The following is a 23,696-nucleotide window of genomic DNA, read 5'->3' on the forward strand; positions in this document are numbered from 1 at the left end:
TAACAAAATCTTATATGCTTCTTAAAACAGCTAAAAAACAATGTTTTGGACTCCACTTTTCTATTGTGAATTTTACATTATTTTATCTTAATTTTTTTCATGGGTTCCTCTACGCTAATGGCTGGTCTTCATCCCGTTGTGTCTGCCCAGTTGTCAACATGAAGAGGGTCATTCATAATATCTTTTTATTTTAATCTGTACATATCAGTAAAAAGAGGCAGATGGTCTAATTCAAATGTTTTTTTTCTTCACATTATGGAGATATAGGTTTGTGAAGTTTATATGCAAATTTTCCTTTTAAGCCAACCACGGCAGTGAAGCTACTGCCAATCGCCTATATTCAAGGACAATCTGCTGCAGATAATGATGAATTTTAAGTCTGCTTAAAAATCACTGAACCTGACAAATGAGCATTTTGCTCTCTAATCAGGTGGTTGCTGATAGTCCCTGATTGGCCAATCTAAATGGGCTTTTACGCCACTAATTTTTCAGTAGACACTTGTAATTGAGCACAAGAACCTGTACTGATATGAGTGAACATCAGATTCATCTATCAGACTGCTGGTTGATGTGTGATTGAGAATTTTTGAGTAATATTTCTGAGACACCAGGGTGCACATACTTTACCCTGCTCCACTTGATACTTGGTGTAGTGCTCATGAATATTAGTCCTTCACAGCTGAGGTTCTTGGAAACCAATACAGGAACCATTTGTGTTCTGATGCTGCCTTCATAGCTGTTCACCATGCCATAATAAGTGCTGCAATCCACTTCACACAGCATTTCTTGGTCCCATATTGTGCTTCCTACTTTTTTCAGATGTTATTGATACTCCCAAACATATATGCTTCAGAATAACAGCACTTTCCTTTCAATAATAGCATGTCTCACAATTAAAAAAAATGGCATTCACCAAAATGTGAGGTGTTTAGGCTGCAATTCTGATGCTCTTGATAATTTTCCAAAGTCATTTTGCATAATCATTACACAGATTTTTTTTTATAAAAAATACACAGTTGGTTTTATACACCCTTTGTTATTATGTCACCACATAATGCAGGATCAATCATTTTTCTTTTCCCTGATGTATTCTTCACAATGCATATAATTTTATTCACAAATAAAATACATATTTATATGTATTATCTATTTCACGCTCAGTATATTACTTAGAATAAAGAAGAATGTAATTATCACCCCACTACTTTAAAGCCAAATTCCACTAATTTCAAAGCATGACAAATTGGAAAATGAGATGAAATTAACTTAATGCAGGGAAACTGCAACGATCAACATTTAAAAGGTTCTTTTTTGTAATGTCTTTCATTATATAGGTCAGCATTTAACATTTTAGCAGTAAGCACAAAATGAACACAGTCTAGCAATCCACTACTCTGTTTGGTATATAGTATAAAAGCTAATGGTGCACAATATTTTCTGAAGCAATATAATTTTCACAGATGGATATTTCTGGTTGTCTTCCTTTCTATCATCCATTTCTTTACCATTTCATTTCACTTAAAGTATAAAAGATACTAGTATTTGTGAAGAGATAATGATCATTGATTTATGTGATCAGTCTTGGGCTTTACCTTTTTAATCTTCTTTAATTTATATTGTATTCTTCATTGACTTGAAACAAGTTTGTCTTAAGATACTCATGCAGTAATAAAATGTAAGATAAACTGTGAAATTATAGAAAACCAAACCATAGTTAAGCATTTATTGTATTGGTATTTACTTGATATCAACACCAACGCAACCAAAAGACATGTTAATACATAGAAAACTATTCATAACATCAGGCACCACAGTTAAGAGAAAGGTGGTTGTCAACCAAGAAGAATTTTGATGAGTGGGCAGATAAGAGGGAGAGTTTTATAAAAATGCGATTATAAGTGGATTTACATAGATACTGGAATAAAGCGAGGCATATGATAACTAATCTAACAAATGGGGAAAAGACCTTTTCAAATCATTTCCAAAATGTGCAGGCAAGAAGGCCCTGTGAAATCTGACCCAAGAGAGATTAATAGAATACTGGGAGATTGTTATGCCAACTAGTGATGAGCGAGTATGTTCGGAAAACCCTTTCGGCGAGTACCGAGTATCTTCAGCGTAGTGGGTGATATGTTTAAATCACTCCCGCATGCATGATTTGCGACTGTTTGACAGCTTTAATACATGTGAGGAATGCTTGTTTCTTTCGCATTCCTCACATGTATTAAAGCTGTCAAATAGTCGCAAATCATGCATACGGGAGTGATTCAAACATATCATGGACTACGCTGAAGATACTCGGTACTCACACGAGTATACTCGCCGAAAGGGTTTTCCGAACATACTCGCTCATCACTAATGCCAACCTATGCACAGATAACTTTGTCAATAATATTCAGGGGAAACAATGTTTAGATTAGCATGATTAAATGTAATGACCAGAAAGTAATTAGAAACATTCAATGAGCCAATAACAGCAGAGGAAATTCAAAAAGCAATAGGATTATCGCATCTGGATGATTAGCCATGGGAGTTCAATAAGATATTACATGAACAAATTCCCCTTACTTTAACATGTCCCTTAAATAGAATATTCAATGGATTAATATTACCACCTGGTATTTACACAACATTCATTAAGTTGCTTCCAAAAAGGTAATTGGAATCTAGAAAATCCAGCCTCACATTGCCTAATTTCCATTAATAACTAAGAACCGAAGATAATGTCAGGGTGGCTCAGTGGCTAGCACTGTAGCCCTACAGTGCTGGGTTTGTGGGTTATAATCCTACCATGGACAACATCCATGTTGCATGTTTATGTGGGTTTAATCCATGAAGAGAAAAGGAAGGTACATCTAGCACTGGGTCCTCATAAAAAATTCTTCTTTATTGCAAACCCATAAAAACTCCAGACATAAGATTAATTGCATACGCATTTCAGATGGTTACGTCCTTAGTCATTGCATACAATATGTATGTATGCAATGACTAGGGACGTAACCGCCTGAAATGCGTATGCGATTTCTCTATGTCTGGAGTTTTTATGAATTTGCAATAAAGAATTTTTTACGAGGACCCAGTGCTGGATGTAACTTCCTTTTCTCTTCATTGTTCCTTGCTTTACTACAAGATCATCCGTGCAGAGGAGATCCTCGGTCTGTGGGTGAGCTGAATACCAGGTTACTGCAAGGTTTTCTATGACTTTCATTTAATCCAAGTACTCCACTTTTCTCCCACACTGACGTACTGATAGAGAATTTAAATGGTGAGCCCCAGTAGGGACAGTGATGACAATACCTGTAAAGCGCTGTAGAAATTAATGGCACCATATAAGCAAATAAAAGAAACTAATGGGAACATATTGTCTAGAATGCTCTCCACACCATACATTTGGTTCACATAAGATAGGCCTATGATTATTAATATTCACAAATTCTATTATAAGAGCTGGGACAAAGGGGTAAAATAAGCTGCTGCCCTAGTTACACTGAATGTTGAAAGGGCATTTCATACAGCGCGCTAGGAGGGAGACATTCAGAGACTGAATAAAGCAATGTCCAATTTTGTGTCAAGGCAAGCAGCACATATCCAGTATCAAACACTGATGACCACTAAAGATGATGGTGGGATAAACTTACAGAGCATCAGTATAATTCATCTAGTGTAGTGAGACATATAGATTGAGTACATAAAATGAGCTTGCATTTGGATTTCGAACTAGAGTATTTTTGTGCTGCCAGGAATTTTGGATTTATACTACATGTTTCATTGATGAAATTACCTGTAAATATAAAGGTATCTGTTAAGTAAAGATACTATCATGCCATGGAAAGAAATCCATAAGAAATATAGTCTATCCTTCAAAGTTTCAAAGCACCCAGTTATGAGTGTATCCAGAATTCACATAGGGACAACATAATAGACTGTTTAAAAATGTTTCCCATACTACTGTATGAAAAGTTAGACTGGGAAAGAGACGTAAAGAAAATGTCACCACAGAGTCACGCTGTTTTTACTAGAAGATCTGAACATTGTCTGCACAGTGAAGAACCAAAATATACAAAAAAGAGCAATAATAAAGTGGTAAGGTGTTTCATATGTTAATTCAGGCAAAAACTTTATGATTAATCATAGTCATGAATGAGAAATGCCATAGATTCCAAACCCATACACAGGGATTCCTGCTCATATTTCCCTACATTGTAAGTGGACAGAATCAGCATCAGCATGGAGAATATTGTACAGCAGTACTGAGCAGTGTAACTTTAAATTCCAGCACTCTGATAAGCTAAAACACATTATCTATAATCAGAGTGCTGGAATTTAATTGTAGTTGTGCCACAATCTGTTTCTCTGCCTGTGTCTCACATTGTTTATCCCTTTTTCTCCCCCTCTCTATAGACTTAAATGAAGACACAACACATTGACGACCAATGAGCTGTTATTTGATTCTATGGCAGCTGAATAAAACATGGAGCTGCAAAGCAGAAAGTCCATGCAATGTAGCAGCCGCTGCCGGGCACTGCAGAACAGCTCCTATTCAAAAGAAGCTCTGAGCAAAGTGTTTACATCCAGCAATCAAAGGAAATAACAGCTGATCTGTTAAGGGGGAGTAGGTGTCGGACTCCCCCTCCACAATCTGATATTAATGACTTATCCAATGGATATCAGCATGTAACCCCTTCAATTAATAGATATAATCTCATGCTTCAGTGAGCTGGATGTCCATATTATCTTGAGCAAAATGTTTTGGATATGTTTTTCAGAATGAATGAGTTCATGAGGCATGGGGAGGGGCAGAATTGCCTCATAATAGAGAATGTGCTTCTTTCTCCCCTTAAGATTTATTACAAAGTTTATTATATTTGCTTGTTTGATTGATTTATGGATGCAGAAACCGCAGCTCTACAATGTTTTCCTATATATAGCACATACATGGGCAGCAGTAGGTTTTTTTAGTCAGCAGCTAATGTAAAGAAAGAGGACATACACATTTATGTCACAGCAATCATTTTTGGTTCTTTTAGGAAATATCGTATTGAAGTGGTCATCATTTTTAATGTGATATCCAACAAATCTATCTAAGGGGTTCTAAATCTTTATTCAATAATTGCTCAACTGTCATAGAAGTGTACACTGTATCCTAAAGACTTCTCCAAAAACAGTTCTGGAGGACTACTTTGGGAGGTATGCTGTCTAATAAGATATATGCACTAAATGTAGTGTATATATCCTTACAAGATATCACCATTGAATTGAGTTTCCCATGAAAACAAGTATACACAAGAAGCTGTGCTAAGCGTTCCAAGAGAATTTGTTTCAGGGGCTTGTTGTAAAACTTGTTCTGCATTGTGGACTTTTATTTTGCACTAAGGTACTATATGTAATGTACAGTGGCATTTGTTGGCCCTGCAGCGAGTAACATGACTAATAGATTGTGGTGCCTGGTAATATAAACGCTGCATGGTGAGGCCTATTTAAAATATGGTTTGAGAAGCCCTGTTGAAGATTTCCCAAAGTTGTGCTCTGTTGTATAATGCCATTTTTGATTTTTAACCCCTTTACGACCTTGGACGTATGAGTACATCCAAGGTCGTATCCCTGCACTCCATGCGGGCTCCGTGTCACGGGTGTGTCAGAAGTGACAGACAGTTGCCCTGCCGTTGGTTGCAGGAGATCTCTTTGTTTGGCATTACAGACACCTTCTTAGAGGCTGTCTCTCTAGGACCCAGCGGCGACCTTCTTCATGCTAATTACCACCCTGGTCTGGGTGTATAAATATCTGCTGTCTGCTAGAGGGATGTGCCGGCGAAACTCACATTACCCCTTGTGAAGGCTCAGAGCAAGAGCATTACTTCTTCCTCTCTGGAGCTATGAGGACGGGTGTTCATCTCTCTGAAGTTGACTAAAAGCTAAGCTATCATCCCTTGCTTGTTCCCCCTTGTCTTTAGTAGTCAGTGAGGATCAACTAGCGCTCATCCCCCTCCCTTCCCTAGCCAGGGCCAAACGCCAGGAAAAAGCAGGGCGAGGTTCGTGTGCGGCGATTGGTGAAGAACCAATATAGGGATGTTAATGGAGACAGGGTGATATTAGATCAGCCTAGGAGGTCTCCATTCCCCCCTTTCCCTAGAGTCTGGGCTCCCTTTTCCTCTTCCCTTTGTGTTGCACTAAGTCTTTCCCACACCTTGCAAGACACTCCGGCACTGAGCCCGCGTGTTTTCGTGCACATGACATCCGATCTGTACAGCCGACATGTGCCCCTAACAGCCGCGGGTGGAACCTCGATCCACCCATGGCTGTTAACTAGTTAAATGCCATTGTCAATCTCTGACAGCTGCCTTTAAGTGGCACTCACCAGAAGAGAGTCACTAAACCTGCCCATCGACGCCCGTGTCACATGACCGCGGGTCACCGATGGGTTAGCATAACTACACTGGGTCTGCAGGAGACCCCTGCAGTTGTCATTGCCGTGATGCTGAGCGCTGCCCAGAAGTTGGCGCTCATAGCAAGTGAGCATTTTTGCTGTGTGTAGCACAAGCAATTGGACGATCGCAGCTTCTGGTCTCCCATGGAGATTATTGCAGTGATAAGTAAAAAAAAGTTTTTAAAAATATTACAAAAAAATGAAAAAAAAAAAAAAAGTTCAAACAACCCCCCTTTTGGCCCATTCAAAATAAAACAATTAAAAAAAATCAAATATACACATATTTGGTCTCGTGCAACGAGAAAAAAAATCAAAACGCCAGAATTACGTTTTTTTGGTTGCCGTAACATTGCAATCAAATGCAATAACAGGCGATTAAAAAATTGTAACTATCCCAAAATGGTATCAATAAAAACATCAAAAGTGTGCAAAAAATAAGCACTCATCCGGCTACAGATCATGAAAAATTGAGACGCTATGGGTATCGGTAAAGGGTGACTTTTTTTTCCAAACTTTGGATTTTTTTTCACCACTTAAGTAAAAAAGAACCTATATATAGTTGGTATCTACGAACTCGTAATGACCTGGAGAGTCATAATGGAAGGTCAGTTTTAGAATTTAGTGAACATGGTAAAAAAAAATTGTAAAATTGCACTTTTTTTGCAGTTTCACAGCACTTGGAATTTTTTTCCCGTTTTCCAGTACAGTTTGTGGTAAAACCAATGGTGTCGTTCAATAGTACAACTCGTCCTGCAAAAAACAAGCCCTCACATTGCCATATTGACGGAAAAATAAAAAAGTTATGGCTGTGGGAAAAAGGGGATCAAAAAACGAAAATGCAAAAACAGAAAAACCCAAGGTGGTAAAGTGGTTAAATTGCTAAAATGAAATTGTGAATGATGTTTCAATCATTTTAATGTCTATTTTACAGTCATTAAAGGCTGTGGACACATTAGCACTTATATTTCAATTGTTCCTTTGCATTTTCATAAATATAAAATTAAGTAAGTTTGTAAAAAGTGATTAAAACTTTCTTAGCTTTTCTGCTGTAGTCTGTGCAACTTCTGTACACAGCTGGCTGTGCTGTTGCTTCTGACATACAGTATACTTCACCTGGATTGTTCTCTCTGCTCTTCCTCACTTTTCTAAGTTTTTGGCTTTGACATCTACATCCCTTTGCAAGCACCTGTTGTAAGTAAGTATGACACCGCTAATAGAGGATGGAATTAAAGTATTCTGAGTGACAGGGGATGTGCAGAGGACTGGCTAGAGTTGTTGGTACCTCAGCTCAGAGTGCTAATGCAAATGCATTGAGTCACTGTGCTGTCAGTGCAAGGAAAAAAAGAGAGCCCGATGAGAAGGTATGGTATCGTTATGGAAGTGTGAGGTGCTATACAATCACAGTAGTATCATAGTAGTAGGCTTGTCCTTCTAAGGCTGGGAGAAGGAAAAGCTTTTGCTCTGGAGGTGGTGGACTAGACCAGAGATTGAAAGATATGTCAGTAAGGCCCCTGAAGAGCTGAAAAGAAGACTTGCCTGCATAAGAGGAAGAGGATGGCTGCTTTGCTAAGTCCAGTAAGTCACTAACAGCATGGTGAGCTAGTAAAGTGACCAGTTTTAGTCTGGGGCTTGGCTTGTGTTGTTGAGCTATTTAGGAGGTGAATCTACAAATGTTCCATGTGGCCAACTGCTTAACCCATTATGATTGAAGTGTGGAAAATGCTATCAGCGTATAAGCTGAACACATATAGGATTTCTATAGCCCTGCCATATGGTACAATGTCAATTTTTCACATTTCAATTTTTGTACATATTAAAAAGTATAGCTGAGTATGCTTTTAAATGCAAATAGATCCTGCAAGAAAGGTCTAACTTGAATAATATATTTTTAAGTATAAGCCACACATGCAGCTGCTTAGCATAAATTAAGATGTGCAGGGGGTACATTTTCATCGTATACAGTACAGACCAAAAGTTTGGACACACCTTCTCATTTAAAGATTTTTCTGTATTTTCATAACTATGAAAATTGTACATTCACACTGCAGGCATCAAAACTATGAATTAACACATGTGGAATTATATACTTAACAAAAAAGTGTGAAACAACTGAAAATATATCTTATATTCTAGGTTCTTCAAAGTAGCCACCCTTTGCTTTGATGACTGCTTTGCACACTCTTGGCATTCTCTTGATGAGCTTCAAGAGGTAGTCACCGGAAATGGCTTTCACTTCACAGGTGTGCCCTGTCAGGTTTAATAAGTGAGATTTCTTGCCTTATGAATGGGGTTGGGACCATCAGTTGTGTTGTGCAGAAGTCAGGTGGATACACAGCTGATAGTCCTACTGAATAGACTGTTAGAATTTGTATTATGGCAATAAAAAAGCAGCTAAGTAAAGAAAAACGAATGGCCATCATTACTTTAAGAAATGAAGGTCAGTCAGTGCAAAAAATTGGGAAAACTTTGAAAGTGTCCCCAAGTGCCGTTGCAAAAACCATCAAGCGCTACAAAGAAACTGGCTCACATGAGGACCGCCCCAGGAAAGGAAGACCAAGAGTCACCTCTACTTCTGAGGATAAGTTTATCTGAGTCACCAGCCTCAGAAATCGCAGGTTAACAGCAGCTCAGATTAGAGACCAGGTCAATGCCACACAGAGTTCTAGCAGCAGACACATCTCTTCAACAACTGTTAAGAGGAGACTTTGTGCAGCAGGCCTTCATGGTAAAATAGCTGCTAGGAAACCACTGCTAAGGACAGGCAACAAGCAGAAGAGACTTGTTTGGGCTAAAGAACACAAGGAATGGACATTAGACCAGTGGAAATCTGTGCTTTGGTCTGATGAGCCCAAATTTGAGATTTTTGGTTCCAACCACCGTGTCTTTGTGCGACGCAGAAAAGGTGAACGGATGGACTCTACATGCCTGGTTCCCACCGTGAAGCATGGAGGAGGTGTGATGGTGTGAGGGTGCTTTGCTGGTGACACTGTTTGGGGATTTATTCAAAATTGAAGGCATATTGAACCAGCAAGGCTACCACAACATCTTGCAGCGGCATGCTATTCCATCCAGTTTGCGTTTAGTTGGACCATCATTTATTTTTCAACAGGACAATGACCCCAAACACACTTCCAGGCTGTTTAAGGGCTATTTGACCAAGCAGGAGAGTGATGGCGTGCTACGCCAGATGACTTGGCCTCCACAGTCACCAGACCTAAACCCAATCGAGATGGTTTGGGGTGAGCTGGACCGCAGAGTGAAGGCAAAAGGGCCAGTAAGTGCTAAGCATCTCTGGGAACTCCTTCAAGATTGTTGGAAGACCATTTCCGGTGACTACCTCTTGAAGCTCATCAAGAGAATGCCAAGAGTGTGAAAAGCAGTCATCAAAGCAAAAGGTGGCTACTTTGAAGAACCTAGAATATAAGACATATTTTCAGTTGTTTCACACTTTTTTGTTAAGTATATAATTCCACATGTGTTAATTCATAGTTTTGATGCCTTCAGTGTGAATGTACAATTTTCGTAGTCATGAAAATACATAAAAAAATTTAAATGAGAAGGTGTGTCCAAACTTTTGGTCTGTACTGTACATCAGGAGATTTTCCTAGGATGTGCACTACAAACATGGGAACAGAGCCTTGATTGCAATTTTTCCAATCTCTCTGTTATGTTTAGTAATTTCTTAATGTTGCCACAAAACAATATGACAAGCTGAGACTGTACATGTTTCCTGACTTTCTGTAGGATGTGACTGAAATTGAAACATAAATGTAATCTATTTTACTGATATTTACTTCCTGAGGTCTCAATGGTCTCCATGACAATTTATTTCTCGAATAATGGTTTCAAAATTTTTATGTTCCAGAAACAAAATTAAGGAACAAACACAATAATATCAAATAACATACAAAACACTAAGTTAATCAATTAAGGAGTGTCAAAAATGAGCTCTGAAAAATGCAGTAACAGTCGTTGTACCAAGATCTGTCTGAACATAGGAATAGGTTTTGTTTTTGTTTTTCTATGGCTCCTCATTCCTACAGTTACCGGTGTGCTCTCCATTCTCCGCAGTATGGTTGTCTGTGGTTTTTTGTTTTCTTCAAACAGAATAAAATATATAGATTTAGAAATGAGAAAAACAACTTATTTATGGAGGAAAACATAACCATGGAGGTAAAATGGTCTGAGTTTTCTAAAATTGAGCACTGGGCACTTTTGAATTCATTGTATTTCAGCCTGGATAAGATGTATGTCAATAATAATTGCTCCCCAATAAATGCAAGTCTACACAAATCGTACTATAAAATACTATCAAGGTGGTATTTTACCCGTCAGTCTCCATAAGGCCTTCCCAAATCATTCTGAATTATTTTGGAGGAATTGTGGTTTTAAAGGAAGTTTATACCATATATTATGGGAATGTCCAACAATTAGGAATCTATCTATTCAATTGAATGGGAGGCGGATCTGCAGTACACCGCAGGTGAGCACTTCCAGCCAGTGGCCGCCGGCACTGATAATAGCTGATCAGCGGGGGTGCCGCATGCGGGGCCCCAGCTGATCATACACTGATGCCCTATCCTATGGTTAGGGCATCAATGTAAAAGTAGTGGACAACCCCTTTAACAAGGTATGTAACTTGGATATTCCATATCTTTCCCGTTTGGCTCTTTTATCCTTAGACTTAGATAACTTACCTCTCAAAGCAACACCAATCTGCTCTCATATATTCTTGCTTACAAAATTAATAATAGAATCCAAATGGAAACAACCCAACGCTCCTTCATTATAGGAAGTAATTGACAGAACCTCGACACATGTTTTTGAATTACTATTCACGCTCAGAGATAATAGTCTCTAAATATAATCTAAGATGTCCCATATAGAACACTCTACTGTATATCCTCCAAATATTAAAGTCCCTTAACAATACAATACAATGTTATGGTCCCAGGAACCGATATTTCTCGGTTTACAAAGCAATGATGCAATAATATCATTATCAATATCATAGGAACATTAAAGTTTGGTTTACCTTTTGTTTGGTTTTATAACCCTATGTCCCCCTCTCCTTCCCCTATTCTCATTCCCTCCTTCCTTCTTTACCCTCCATTTTTAGTTTTTAATTGCTGTGTTATGTTATTGAATATTCTCCTTTGTGTAAATTGTTACCCCTTCCCCAAAAATTTTAAAAAAACTATTTGATAAATAAATAAAAACTTCTCCCCTTTTCTAGCTGCAGATTTCCAGTAGTTAAAGCTCATGGACCTAATTTTTGCACAAAATTAATTATCAATACAGAACACAGCGTTGGAATGCCATTACATTATAATATATATAACATTAGCCAAACTCTCACTACTTTATACATACCGTGACCATTTTAAAAGGAGCTGAGAGAAATGGGTGTGGTTTTTGATGGACTGAATGTTTGTGTTTTTAAGGTCTTGATAATTTATTATGTTATTTAAAAATTAACCGTCATTTTAATTTCAGAAATCAATAGTACACATGAAAATAAGCAACTATCAGAGAAATCTGCTTCTTTCTCCTCCTGGATTGATCTTTCACTCTCAATTTAGGGGTAAAGTATATAAAATCTGTATTCTGTTAAGCCAGACTTTCACATTACTGATATAGGAGATGAGTGTTGACTTTTAAAGGTGGGAAGAGCTAGAGGCAGATACAGATATCATGCTGCAAGTTCTCCTGGAATGACAGTTATACTTTAACTTTTTTTTACCATATTTAAATTCTAACTGTAATTTCAAATGAACTTGCAGCAGAATATCTGTGTTTGCCTCCAGCCTATACCAATTTCCCCCTCTCTTATTGATACAATCTCATTAGGAGCAACTGTAATCTCTATCCCAGTAAAGTGAAAGTCTGTATTCATTGAATACAGCTTTTACCATTGAACTGAGATTGATAGATGCGACCAGGAGAAGAAAGAAGCAGTTGCTCCTAATGAGATTGTATGGAGATGGAAGGGTGGAATGAGGATGAGCTGGAGGCAGACATAGACATTCTGCTGCAAGTTCATTTGAAATTACAGTTACAATTTAAATCTATGGTAAAACAATTAAAGTGTAATTGTCATTTCAGGAGAACTTGCAGCAGAATGTCTGTATCTTTCTCTAGCTTCTCCCTCCTCCCCTTTACATAGAATTTTAATTGTCATCCCCTATATGAAAGAATAAGAAAGTTTGTATTCACTAAACACGGCGTTTACTCCAGAATTCAGAGTGAAAGATCAAACCATGAGAAGAAAAAAACTGATTTCTCTGATAAGATAAATTACAAAATATCTTACTTTCATATGTATTATTGATTTATTAATTAAAAATTAAAATAACGGTTACTCTAAATGTGTCTAGATGTTACTCTAGATGTGTCTAGAATGATAACTTTGATGGTAATGATGACTGAACAGAACGCTAACATAAAAGTGATTAATGCTTTTCAGATATTGGTTTATTCACGTTTTTGCAATTTGTGGGTACATTTGATACTAAAGTATCCAGTAACCTAGCATCGCTATATACAGTAGCACATTACACTTAGCAGATGGAGAAATTGGATTACGATAATTCATAGAAACACAAGGCAATAAACCTGAAGGAAACAGGAAGAAGACTCCAGCTCAGTCATTACTGAAATGAGAATTTGGCATGGAAACTAAGAAAACGCATTAATTAGCAAGATGAGCAAGTTATGTAAAGCTCCTATGTACAGAAGTACAATTACTCATTTTAGATGCAATTTCATAATGTAGAAGAAAGAAAAAGGTGCGGCAATTTTCACCTTCATCTTTATCATCTGTTTCCAGATTTAATGGATATATGAAAGTAGTGGGTGGACATATCTGGTGTCGTCACTCATCAGCATCTGTCTGTTCTCGTAAATCCAATGAAAAGGGACCAGGAAGGAGGATTTTTGCACTCAAAATCTCACTAGGAAACTTGACAATCATCATTAGTTTTTTTCATAAATTGGTATCAAGGAAAACAAGAATAAAACATGGACTGCACAACATTTTGTAGGGTGAAGTGAGCCTTGGGGTTTGTGCACACGTTCAGTATTTGCAGCAGAAAAATCTGCAGAAAATGCTGGAGTGTTGGCAAGAAAAACGCTGCGTAAAATATGCATGTATTTTTTTATGTTTATTTTCCCATTCATTCAAATGGGTGAAAACACTGTAAAAACACTGAAAGAATTGACATGTTGCAGATCTGAAACATTTTTAAATCTGCAGGGAAAAAAAAAGCAGCACCTGCATGAGATTTCAGAAATTTCAGTCACTTTGTTGGTACAGAAAAATATAGGGGTTTTTTTGCAGAAAAAAACTGTAGTAAACTCACAGCAAAAATGCAATGTGTGAACATATCCTTAGTAGTGTTGAGCGATACCTTCCGATATCAGGAAATATCGTATCGGATTGGATCGGGCCGATACCCAAAAAGTATCGGATATCGCCGATTCCGATACCGGAAACCAATGCAAGTCAATGGGACACAAATATCGGAATGAAAATAAACCCTTTCTTTCCTTGTAGGTTAATTCTACATGAAGTAAAACAACTAAGAATAATGTAGAATGACATGAAAAGCCGGCAATTCATCAGCGGCATACACCGGTACCCGACAATTTACAACAGAAAGAATAGAGCATCACACATAGATTAGATAGATAGAAACATGTCAGTCACATATATATGAAGTACAGTGACAGTGTTGCTTACTGTACTTGTCATTTAGTGTAAAGGATTTATTAAAAAAAATATTAGTGTTTTCATGCACCGTCTCTTTAAAAAAGCCGGCCGGCAATTCAGCAGCGGTACCCGACAATTTATAACAGAAAGAATAGAGCTTCACACATAGATTAGATAGATAGAAACATGTCAGTCACATATATATGAAGTACAGTGACAGTGTTGCTTACTGTACTTGTCATTTAGTGTAAAGGATTTATTTAAAAAAATAATAGTGTTTTCATGCACTGTCTCTTTAAGAAAGCCGGCCGGCAATTCAGCATCTGTACCCGACAATTTAGAACAGAAAGAATAGAGAATCACACATAGATTAGATAGATAGAAACATGTCAGTCACATATATATGAAGTACAGTGACAGTGTTGATTACTGTACTTGTCATTTAGTGTTAAAATAAAGGATTTATTTTAAAAAAAAATTGGCGTGGGGTTCCCCTTAATTTTAGGCTCTAGCGGAGGTTAAGCAGACAGCTGGGGCAAATGTTTGAAGCCTGGGAAGGGGGTAAAACCCACGGAGCTTCCCAGGCTACTAATATCAGCCCCCAGCTGAATACCTAGCCTTTACTAGCTATTAAAATGGGGGACCCCCCCCAAAAAAATGACGTGGGGTCCCCCCTATTTTAATAGCTAGCAAAGGCTAGGCAGACAGCTGGGGGCTGATATTAATAGCCCAGGAAGGGTGCCATGAATAATGGCCCCCTCCCAGGCTAGAAACACCAGCCGTCAGCCGCCCCAGAAATGGCGCATCCGTAGGATGCGCCAATTCTGGCACTTAGCCTCGCTCTTCCACGCTGCCCTGGTGCGGTGGCAGGGGGTAATAGTGGTGGGGTTCATGTCAGCGCCAGCTGCCATGAAGCCCAGGTTAGTAATGATGGGCGTCTATAAGACACCCCCATTACTAACCTACAAAGTGTTAAAAAGAAAAAACACACTACACCCAGAAAAAAATAATTTATTTGAAATAAAACACACCATTTTATTTAATTCTTAGTTCACTAAAAATAATAGTTACCTGTCCACGTTCCTGTGCTGATCTCCCATGCACAGCTGTCACATCTGGAGATGGTGACAGCTGTGCATGGCTGCTGTAAGCTCACACTGCCGGGAACACGTCCGCTCCCGGCAGCGGGAGCCACTGACTGAGGTCACCGGAGTGCATTCAGGCAGCGCAGCTCCGGAGACCTCCTTTACGGCAGTGCTGTACCGTGGGAATTTCTCACGATACAGCAGGGCCGTAAAGCAGCTAACCGGAGCAGCGCTGCCTGAACTCCGGTGAACCCGCTTATGCAATGACGGGGCTGCTTTACGGCCCCGTCATTCTAGCGGCGGCAGCGGTTCAGAGCGGTCACATTCTATGTGGCTGCTCTGAACTGGAGATCTTCGTGGGACACTCGTGGACTACTCCGGAGGGGTAAGGATAAGGTTGTGGTTTATTATTTTATATTTTATTACAGGAGATCGATGGCTTCGGGGAATTAGGTGTCTTGGTGAGTATAGGTGTAGTTTTTTATTTTTTACTTTATTTTAGGTGGCGATCGGCGGGGACAGGTAATGTATGAACTAATTTATTGTAGGTAACCACTGGCCACCAATGACATGTATTTAACATTTATTGGGGCACAGTAGGGCAATTTAAATAGCAGGATCAGACTGATGGGAACTACTGCTCCCATCGAGCTGATCCTGCTGGCACGAATGGACGGGGGACAGACATAGGCCGATGGGAGTAGTAGTGTCACATCGGCCTATGTCTGCCTGCACGCACAGACACCCGCACAGACACCCGCACAAACATCGCACAGACACCCCGCACACAGACACCCCGCACACAGACACCCCGCACACACACTAATCATGACCGGTCTGATGGTCTGTGAGGTGTGGCTGACCTGTGCGGTCGTGGGAAAGTTCATGTGAGTTCATGCAGTCAAGCATGAACTCACATGAACCCTCTGAGGGCACCGCGGCTACTTCAAATGAACAGCTGATCGGCATCACCTGATACCTCAGCTGTTCATTTGAAATAACCGGCGGGAAAGCGCAGCACAGAACGGGAAAGCCGGCGGTGAAGTCTTTTCACTGCCGGCTTCCCCGCCCGGGTCCTTCGCTCCTTGGTGCTGCGCTCCCTGCCCGGTCCTAACTTACGATCGGGATGGGAGGTGGCGAGGGGAGCGGAGGATCGGGGTGGGAGGCTGCGGGGAAGCAGTATGGGGCTGTGTGATTGTTTAAAAGCCGGCGGCTTTTTACCGCGCGCCGGCTTTTAAACAATCAGGAGAATTCTCCCCCGCTGGGATGGCATTCTGATGACAGGCTGGATCGCGCTGCCATCCAGCTTGTCATCCTTCACAGACACTGCAGAGCGCAGGCATTATGGGAACTTCCGATTCCGGTATTCGATATTGTAAAAGTATCGGAATTAAGTATCGGAATTCCGATACTGCGAATATCGGCCGATACCCGATATTACAGTATCGGAATGCTCAACACTAATCCTTAGACCTTTACTACTACTGCTAGATAGATAGACTGGCCGGAGGGAGATCTAGCTTTTGTTTTTCAAGTACATCTGCTTGCATCCCTTGCAATGAATCCCAATGTTGCTATTATTACTCTGAATAGCCAGAGGAAACACTTTTCTAAGGACAGGCGCCAAAGCTCATCCCATAGCTTGTGATTTCCATCAATGATAACATGAATAAAGAAGAAGTCTCCATTATTCTAGGATTTCAGATATCTCCTATTATCACAAGTATTATGGCAAGTCATGCAATCAGAGGGGAGGAACGTGCGTTCCAGGTATTCCTGGTACCGAGCACTTCCAGCCATTTAGCCTATCACGGCACAGATTGTGTGGTGTAAATGGTTCTCACTCTGACGTCTCAGGAAGCTAAAAAAAAGAGGCACCAGACATTTTGTGCTTCCACCACCCTTCGCCACACATCAGCCAGAGAGGGGTCTTCATACTTGATGTTTAGAGTATTAGACCCCCAAATAGCACAGTGGCGGACTCAGAACCACAAAAAGGGCTTTTATTGATCAGGTCCTAACCTTTAAGAACACTTTCTTCAGAAATACCTCCTTAGGATAATTGCTCATGAAACGCCTATGACCTGAAAGCACTTGCTTGTTGAGCACACCACCATAAAAACCATGTTTTGTGATCGGATCCAGTTACAACTAGTTCATGGTTGTGTGAGCAGATTAGAAGCGATCTTTGTGCTCAGTGCCTTTGTAAATGCTGTTCCTCTTATGTCTAAGCACTTTTCGGAGGACGTCTGTGGATCCTGAGGACATTGCCTGGCCACGCTTCTATGTACAGTGACTGACTTTACCCGAATTAATCAAACGTTAGAAATCAGAAGAGAAGTGACTTCAGTAGAATCCATCAGATCAATGCACTATAAAAGATTGAGGTAGAGCCATACCATGGGGGCTGTGCCAGATGAGGAGGGGTCTGATCATCCTCCAGCTGCAGGCACTGCTTCCCTCAGCTGTCACTCTCCAGAATCTAGGCCACTGTTTGCAAACTTCAACCCTTCCCCATGATGTGAAATGAGTTTATTGATGTGATTACGAGAGATCAGAGAGTGCCATTATGTAACGCCGAGCCTGTGCTGGAGAAATATCTGATACAGAACATCAGCCTGATAATGTCTCCTGGAGGAACCGGGGGTTACTCTGCTCCTCCATGCAGCATCATTCACTGTGCACACCGGCCATTTATATGTTCCACCACATTCGCATGTGTCCGCAGCACAGAACTTAGTATTAGTTATTACGTATTAAGGAAATAAGACCCATCATTTTAGAATTATTAACCGCTGCTTATCCAGGTCTATTTATGCCGTAGTGCCCTAATAGCTACATAGCAGGGTACGTGTCCCCACCATAAATAGGTGCTCCTCTCCTGAATGAAGCCCCATGGTGTGACCATCTTCTGTAGGCTGTACATGCTGGGTAATTCACCTTACAAGGAGTAATCCCATCCCAGCTTAGTATTGATGACTTTGAACTGTGAGAAATCAGAACTTGCATTCCATTTCTATATATAACATTGAGGCAAATATCTCCAGAGCATATGTCCTAACTATAATTACAGTACAGTAATGAGAAGCTTCCCATGGTGCTAATTGTCTATGCTGAGTAATGTATAGCATCCAAGCCAGCCTCCTCCACATACATCTACCTCAGCATTACTCCTTTGATAATTGACCTGGGCATGAACCATCATGGATCAGATGTACAGCCTGCAGGTTGGAGGACACTTCTGTCTATGGTGTCTCTGAAGGTTGGAGACATTCTGTCTCTTAAGGTTGGAGACATTCTGTAGCAAGTGTTCTGTGTGTCCTCCTGTGGGCAGAGGCATGCTGAGCCTTCTGTATGGCCCCTTACTCAATGGCCACCTCCTCTTATCTCCTATCTACAACATATCAGAAGGCAATGTAGAGACCCTTGGCTGCCCAGGGCTCCTCCAGAACAGAAGAACTTGGTGTCCCACCCCAGCCTCATCATTTTCTCCCAAGGCCTCATCTATTTCTATCTGCATTTCTGGCACTTCACCTCCATAACAGTCACATGTGCCTTTGGTATAGCAATGCACCAACACCCCACACCCCTGCTGCCACCCCCTGGGCACCCATGCTCTCACCTCCGGACATCCATGCTCTCACCCCCTGGGGCACCCATGCTCTCACCCCCTGGGCACCCATGCTCTCACCCCCTGGGCACCCATGCTCTCACCTCCTGGACATCCATGCTCTCACCCCCTGGGGCACCCATGCTCTCACCCCCTGGGGCACCCATGCTCTCACCCCCTCGGGCACCCATGCTTTCAGCCCCTGGGACATCCATGCTCTCACCCCTTGGGACACCCATGCTCTCACCCCCTTGCACCCATGCTCTCACCTCCTGGGCACCCATGCTCTCACCCCTGGCACCCATGCTCTCACCTTCTGGGCACCTATGCTCTCATCTCCTGGGCACCCATGTTCTCAGCCCCTTGGGCACCCATGCTCTCAGCCCCTTGGGCATTCATGCTCTCACCCACTGGGGCACCCATGCTCTCACCCCTGGTGCACGCATGCTCTCACCCCCTGGCACCCATGCTCTCACCTCCTGGCACCCATGCACTCACCCCCTGGCACCCATGCTCTCACCCCCTGGCACCCATGCTCTCACCCCCTGGCACCCATGCTCTCACCTCCTGGCACCCATGCTCTCATCCTCAGGGCACCCATGCTCTCAGCCCCTTGGACACCCATGCTCTCACCTCCTGGGCACCCATGCTCTCAGCCCCTGGCACCCATGCTCTCACCCCCTGGCACCCATGCTCTCACCTCCTGGCACCCATGCTCTCATCTCCTGGGCACCCATGCTCTCAGCCCCTTTGACACCCATGCTCTCGCCTCCTGGCACCCATGCTCTCATCTCCTGGGCACCCATTCTCTCAGCCCCTTGGACACCCATGTTCTCAGCCCCTTGGACACCCATGCTCTCACCTCCTGGCACCCATGCTCTCATCTCCTGGGCACCCATGCTCTCAGTCCCTTGGACACCCATGCTCTCACCTCCTGGCACCCATGCTCTCATCCCCTGGGCAGGGGCAGCACAACCCCAATCTCCTCAGCACAGTAAGCAGAGTTCCAGATGACCACACCTAAAACTTCCAGAATCCACGTCTAGAGGCAGCTGCGGGCACAGATTCCTGGCTCACCCCATTATAGGCTCCCATGACCACACACCATGGGAGGACACTCAGGACAGTGTAACCCATGCATTCCCGGAACACAAGAAGCGGAGGAGAAAGTGCAGAAAAGACACAACTCACCTGGACAAGGGGTGCTGGGGTCACAGAGGAGCAAGGAAGGGCTGGTGCTGATGTTTAGTTATTAAACACACAAGACACAAGGAGGGAAGAAGAGTAGAGATGAAGGAGGAGGAGGAGGGTAGAGTTCTACTTCAGGTGGGGAGGGAGGCAGAAGTCTGTCAGGAAGAATAATCCCAATTCAAAGTGGAAAATAGCTCAGGCTCGTTCACATGAAGAAAACAGTGGCAACAAGTGCGATCCGGTGTCCCCCGGTAATCACAGTGGAGAGAGTGAGATCTATAGATCCAGGATCTGATCCAATGCCGATCTCCTCCGATCACATCCACCAGCAGATGCTCAGTGAGCGCATTCCGGCTCTGTGCAGCCCGTCCTCCGTGCAGCAGCAGCGGCAGCAGAGCTCTCCGGTCCCCTGGTGATCTGCAGCTCAGTGCACACAGGCACGTACAGCACAAGGAGGAGGCACAGGCTGAGAGGGGCGGCACCTCCCCGCCCCCTCTAGCTGCCCATCCAGGTAGCTCCATCCCAGCAGCAGCAGGCAATCAACACTCAGGCTCTACATAGCACTGCCACTATCACTCCCATCATCACAGAATCATAACCTACATAGCACTACCACTATCACTCCTAGCATGACAGAATCATATCCTTCATAGCACTGCCACCATCACTCCCATCATCACAGAATCATAACCTACATAGCACTGCCACTATCACTCCTAGCATGACAGAATCATATCCTTCATAGCACTGCCACCATCACTCCCATCATCACAGGATCACATCCTACGTAGCACTACCACTATCACTCCCATCATCACAGGCTCACATCCTACGTAGCACTACCACTATCACTCCCATCATCACAGGATCACATCCTACGTAGCGCTACCACTATCACTCCCATCATCACAGGCTCACATCCTACATAGCACTACCACTATCACTCCCATCATCACAGGATCACATCCTACGTAGCACTACCACTATCACTCCCATCATCACAGGCTCACATCCTACGTAGCACTACCACTATCACTCCCATCATCACAGGATCACATCCTACGTAGCACTACCACTATCACTCCCATCATCACAGGCTCACATCCTACATAGCACTACCACTATCACTCCCATCATCACAGGCTCACATCCTACATAGCACTGCCACTATCACTCCCATCATCACAGAATCATAACCTACATAGCACTGCCACTATCACTCCCATCTTCACAGGATCACATTCTACATAGCACTGCCACCATCACTCCCATCATCTCAAGGCTCACATCCTATATAGCACTGCCACTATCACTCCCATCATCACAGGCTCACATCCTACATAGCACTACCACTATCACTCCCATCATCACAGGCTCACATCCTACATAGCACTGCCACTATCACTCCCATCATCACAGGATTACATCCTACATAGCACTGCCACCATCACTCCTATCATCTCAGGATCACATCCTACATAGCACTGGCACTATTACTCCCATCATCACAGGATCACATCCTACATAGCACTGCCACCATCACTCCTATCATCTCAGGATCACATCCTACATAGCACTGCCACTATTACTCCCATCATCACAGGCTCACATCCTATAAAGCACTGCACCTATCACTCCCATCATCACAGGATCACATTTTACATAGCACTGCCACTATCACTCCCATCATCACAGGATCACATTTTACATAGCACTGGCACTATTACTCCCATCATCACAGGCTCACATCCTCCATAGCACTGGCACTATCACTCCCATCATCACAGGCTCACATCATACATAGCACTACCACTATCACTCCCATCATCACAGGCTCACACATAGCACTGCCACCATCACTCTCATCATCACATTCCCATGATGAGAGTCTACAAGCACCGAGCTGTATTGATCCTGTGATAATGTAGTTGATGATGTGATTGCACATTGATGGGTGATGTGCTGTATGTGGCATCACTCACATCATTCTATCAGTGTGTTGTGCCCACTGTGATAGTCTCCAGCTGTTACATTGTAACTAATGACATCTACACTGAAATCCTTTTCACACAAGAAGGCTAAAAGCAAAGAATTTTCTTTTATTTAATTTTTCTTTAACCTCTTCAGATGCAAACTATTTTAACCCCAAAAATGCTGATTTTTTAAAAATCTGTAACTTTCTGCTTATAATTATAGAGGGGATTATATTTGTCAGATGAGTTGTGTTTTTTAATAACACCATTTTAGGATAAATAAAATTTACTGATTAAAGGACACATTTTGTCAGATTCATGGTGTTTGAAGAATTTGACACAAAAACGTGTGCCTGTATTTCTCAAGATTGATGATACCATTAATTCCTGACAATCCTTGACTCTATTTGCTTAATTGCAGCCCAAAACTTGCAAGGAACCTTCCCCTTGCTTCACTGTTTCCTCCAGACACTTATTCTAATAATTATTTAAGAGTATAATATTTATTTTTCCACTCTCCAGCCCTTAGGAAAACAAACTGTCTTCTGTTACAGATAGATATTTCACATTTTGTTACATCAGACCAGAGCACTTGCTGCCATTTTTCTGCAACCCAGTTCCTTTGATTTGTGCATAGTTGAGTTACTTGTCCTCTTTCTATAGATCAAAGGTGTGGCTTTTTGGCCTGAGTTCTTCCATAAAGACCACTTCTCGCCAGACTTCTCCTGACAGTATATGGGTGCAGCTGCAACCAGTCCCGTAACTAGAGTCTGATGGGCCCCCGTGCCAGATTTAGACCCCCCATCCTTATATATATACAGTTGAAACCAGAAGTTTACATACACTATATAAAAAGACACATATGCATGTTTTTCTCAATATCTGACGTGAAATCAGAATAAACCTTTCCCGTTTTAGGTCAATTAGGATTACATTAATTTTTTAATATTTACCAAATGCCAGAATTATGAGAGAGAGGGAGAATATTTTAAAGGCATTTTTATTATTTACTGCAAAGTCAAAACTTTACCTACATTTCATTTGTATTTGGTACCATTGTCCTTAAACTGAATGACTTGGGTCAAACGTTTGGGATATCTTTCCACAAGCTTCTCACAATTGTTGGTCGGAATTCGGGCCCATTCCTCCTGACAAAACTGGTGTAACTGAACTAGGTTTGTAGGTCACCTTGATCGCACCTGCCTTTTCAGCTTTGCACATACATTTTCAATAGGATTGAGATCAGGGTTTTGTGATGGCCACTCCAAAACATTGACTTTGTTATCCTTATGCCACTTTGTTACCATTTTGGCAGTATGCTTCGGGTCATTGTCCATTTGGAAGACCCATTTCCACCCAAGCTTTAACTTCCTGGCTGATGTCTTGAAATGTTGCTTCAGTATTGCCACATAATCTTCTTTTCTCATGATGCCATCTATTTTGTGAAGTGCACCAATCCCTCCTGCAGCAAAACAACCCGACAACATGATGCTGCCACCCCCATGGTTCACAGTTGGGATGGTGTTCTTAGGCTTCCAAGCTTCTCCCTTTTTCCTCCAAACGTAACAATGGTCATTATGCCCAAAAGATCAATTTTAGTTTCATCAGACCACAAGACATGTCTCCAAAAATTAAGGTCTTTGATCCTGTGTGAATTTGCAAACAGTAACCTGGCTTTTTTATGTTTCTTTTGGAGTAATGA

The 23,696-nt window shown here is 41.7% G+C and overlaps 1 protein-coding gene across 4 annotated transcripts in view; it reads right to left on the bottom strand.

Moving 5' to 3' along the window:
- The window catches only part of LOC141265411 (poly(rC)-binding protein 3-like), a 1,492,220-nt gene extending 1,471,744 nt beyond the window's left edge, over positions 1-20,476 (bottom strand). For 2 of the 4 annotated variants that reach the window (XM_073678474.1, XM_073678473.1), the window contains exon 1: positions 20,022-20,473. The gene's annotated coding sequence lies outside the window, so the exon portion shown is untranslated. Of the gene's footprint in view, positions 1-20,021 lie in introns of all 4 variants that reach the window. The other 2 variants (XM_073678467.1, XM_073678466.1) reach the window with 1 other exon arrangement.
- Between the last annotated feature and the right edge of the window lie 3,220 nt (positions 20,477-23,696).

Source organism: Phyllobates terribilis, unplaced genomic scaffold (genome assembly GCF_046119375.1).
Source record: "Phyllobates terribilis strain yellow unplaced genomic scaffold, ASM4611937v1 Scaffold_4__5_contigs__length_816908805, whole genome shotgun sequence".
NCBI lineage: Eukaryota > Metazoa > Chordata > Amphibia > Anura > Dendrobatidae > Phyllobates > Phyllobates terribilis.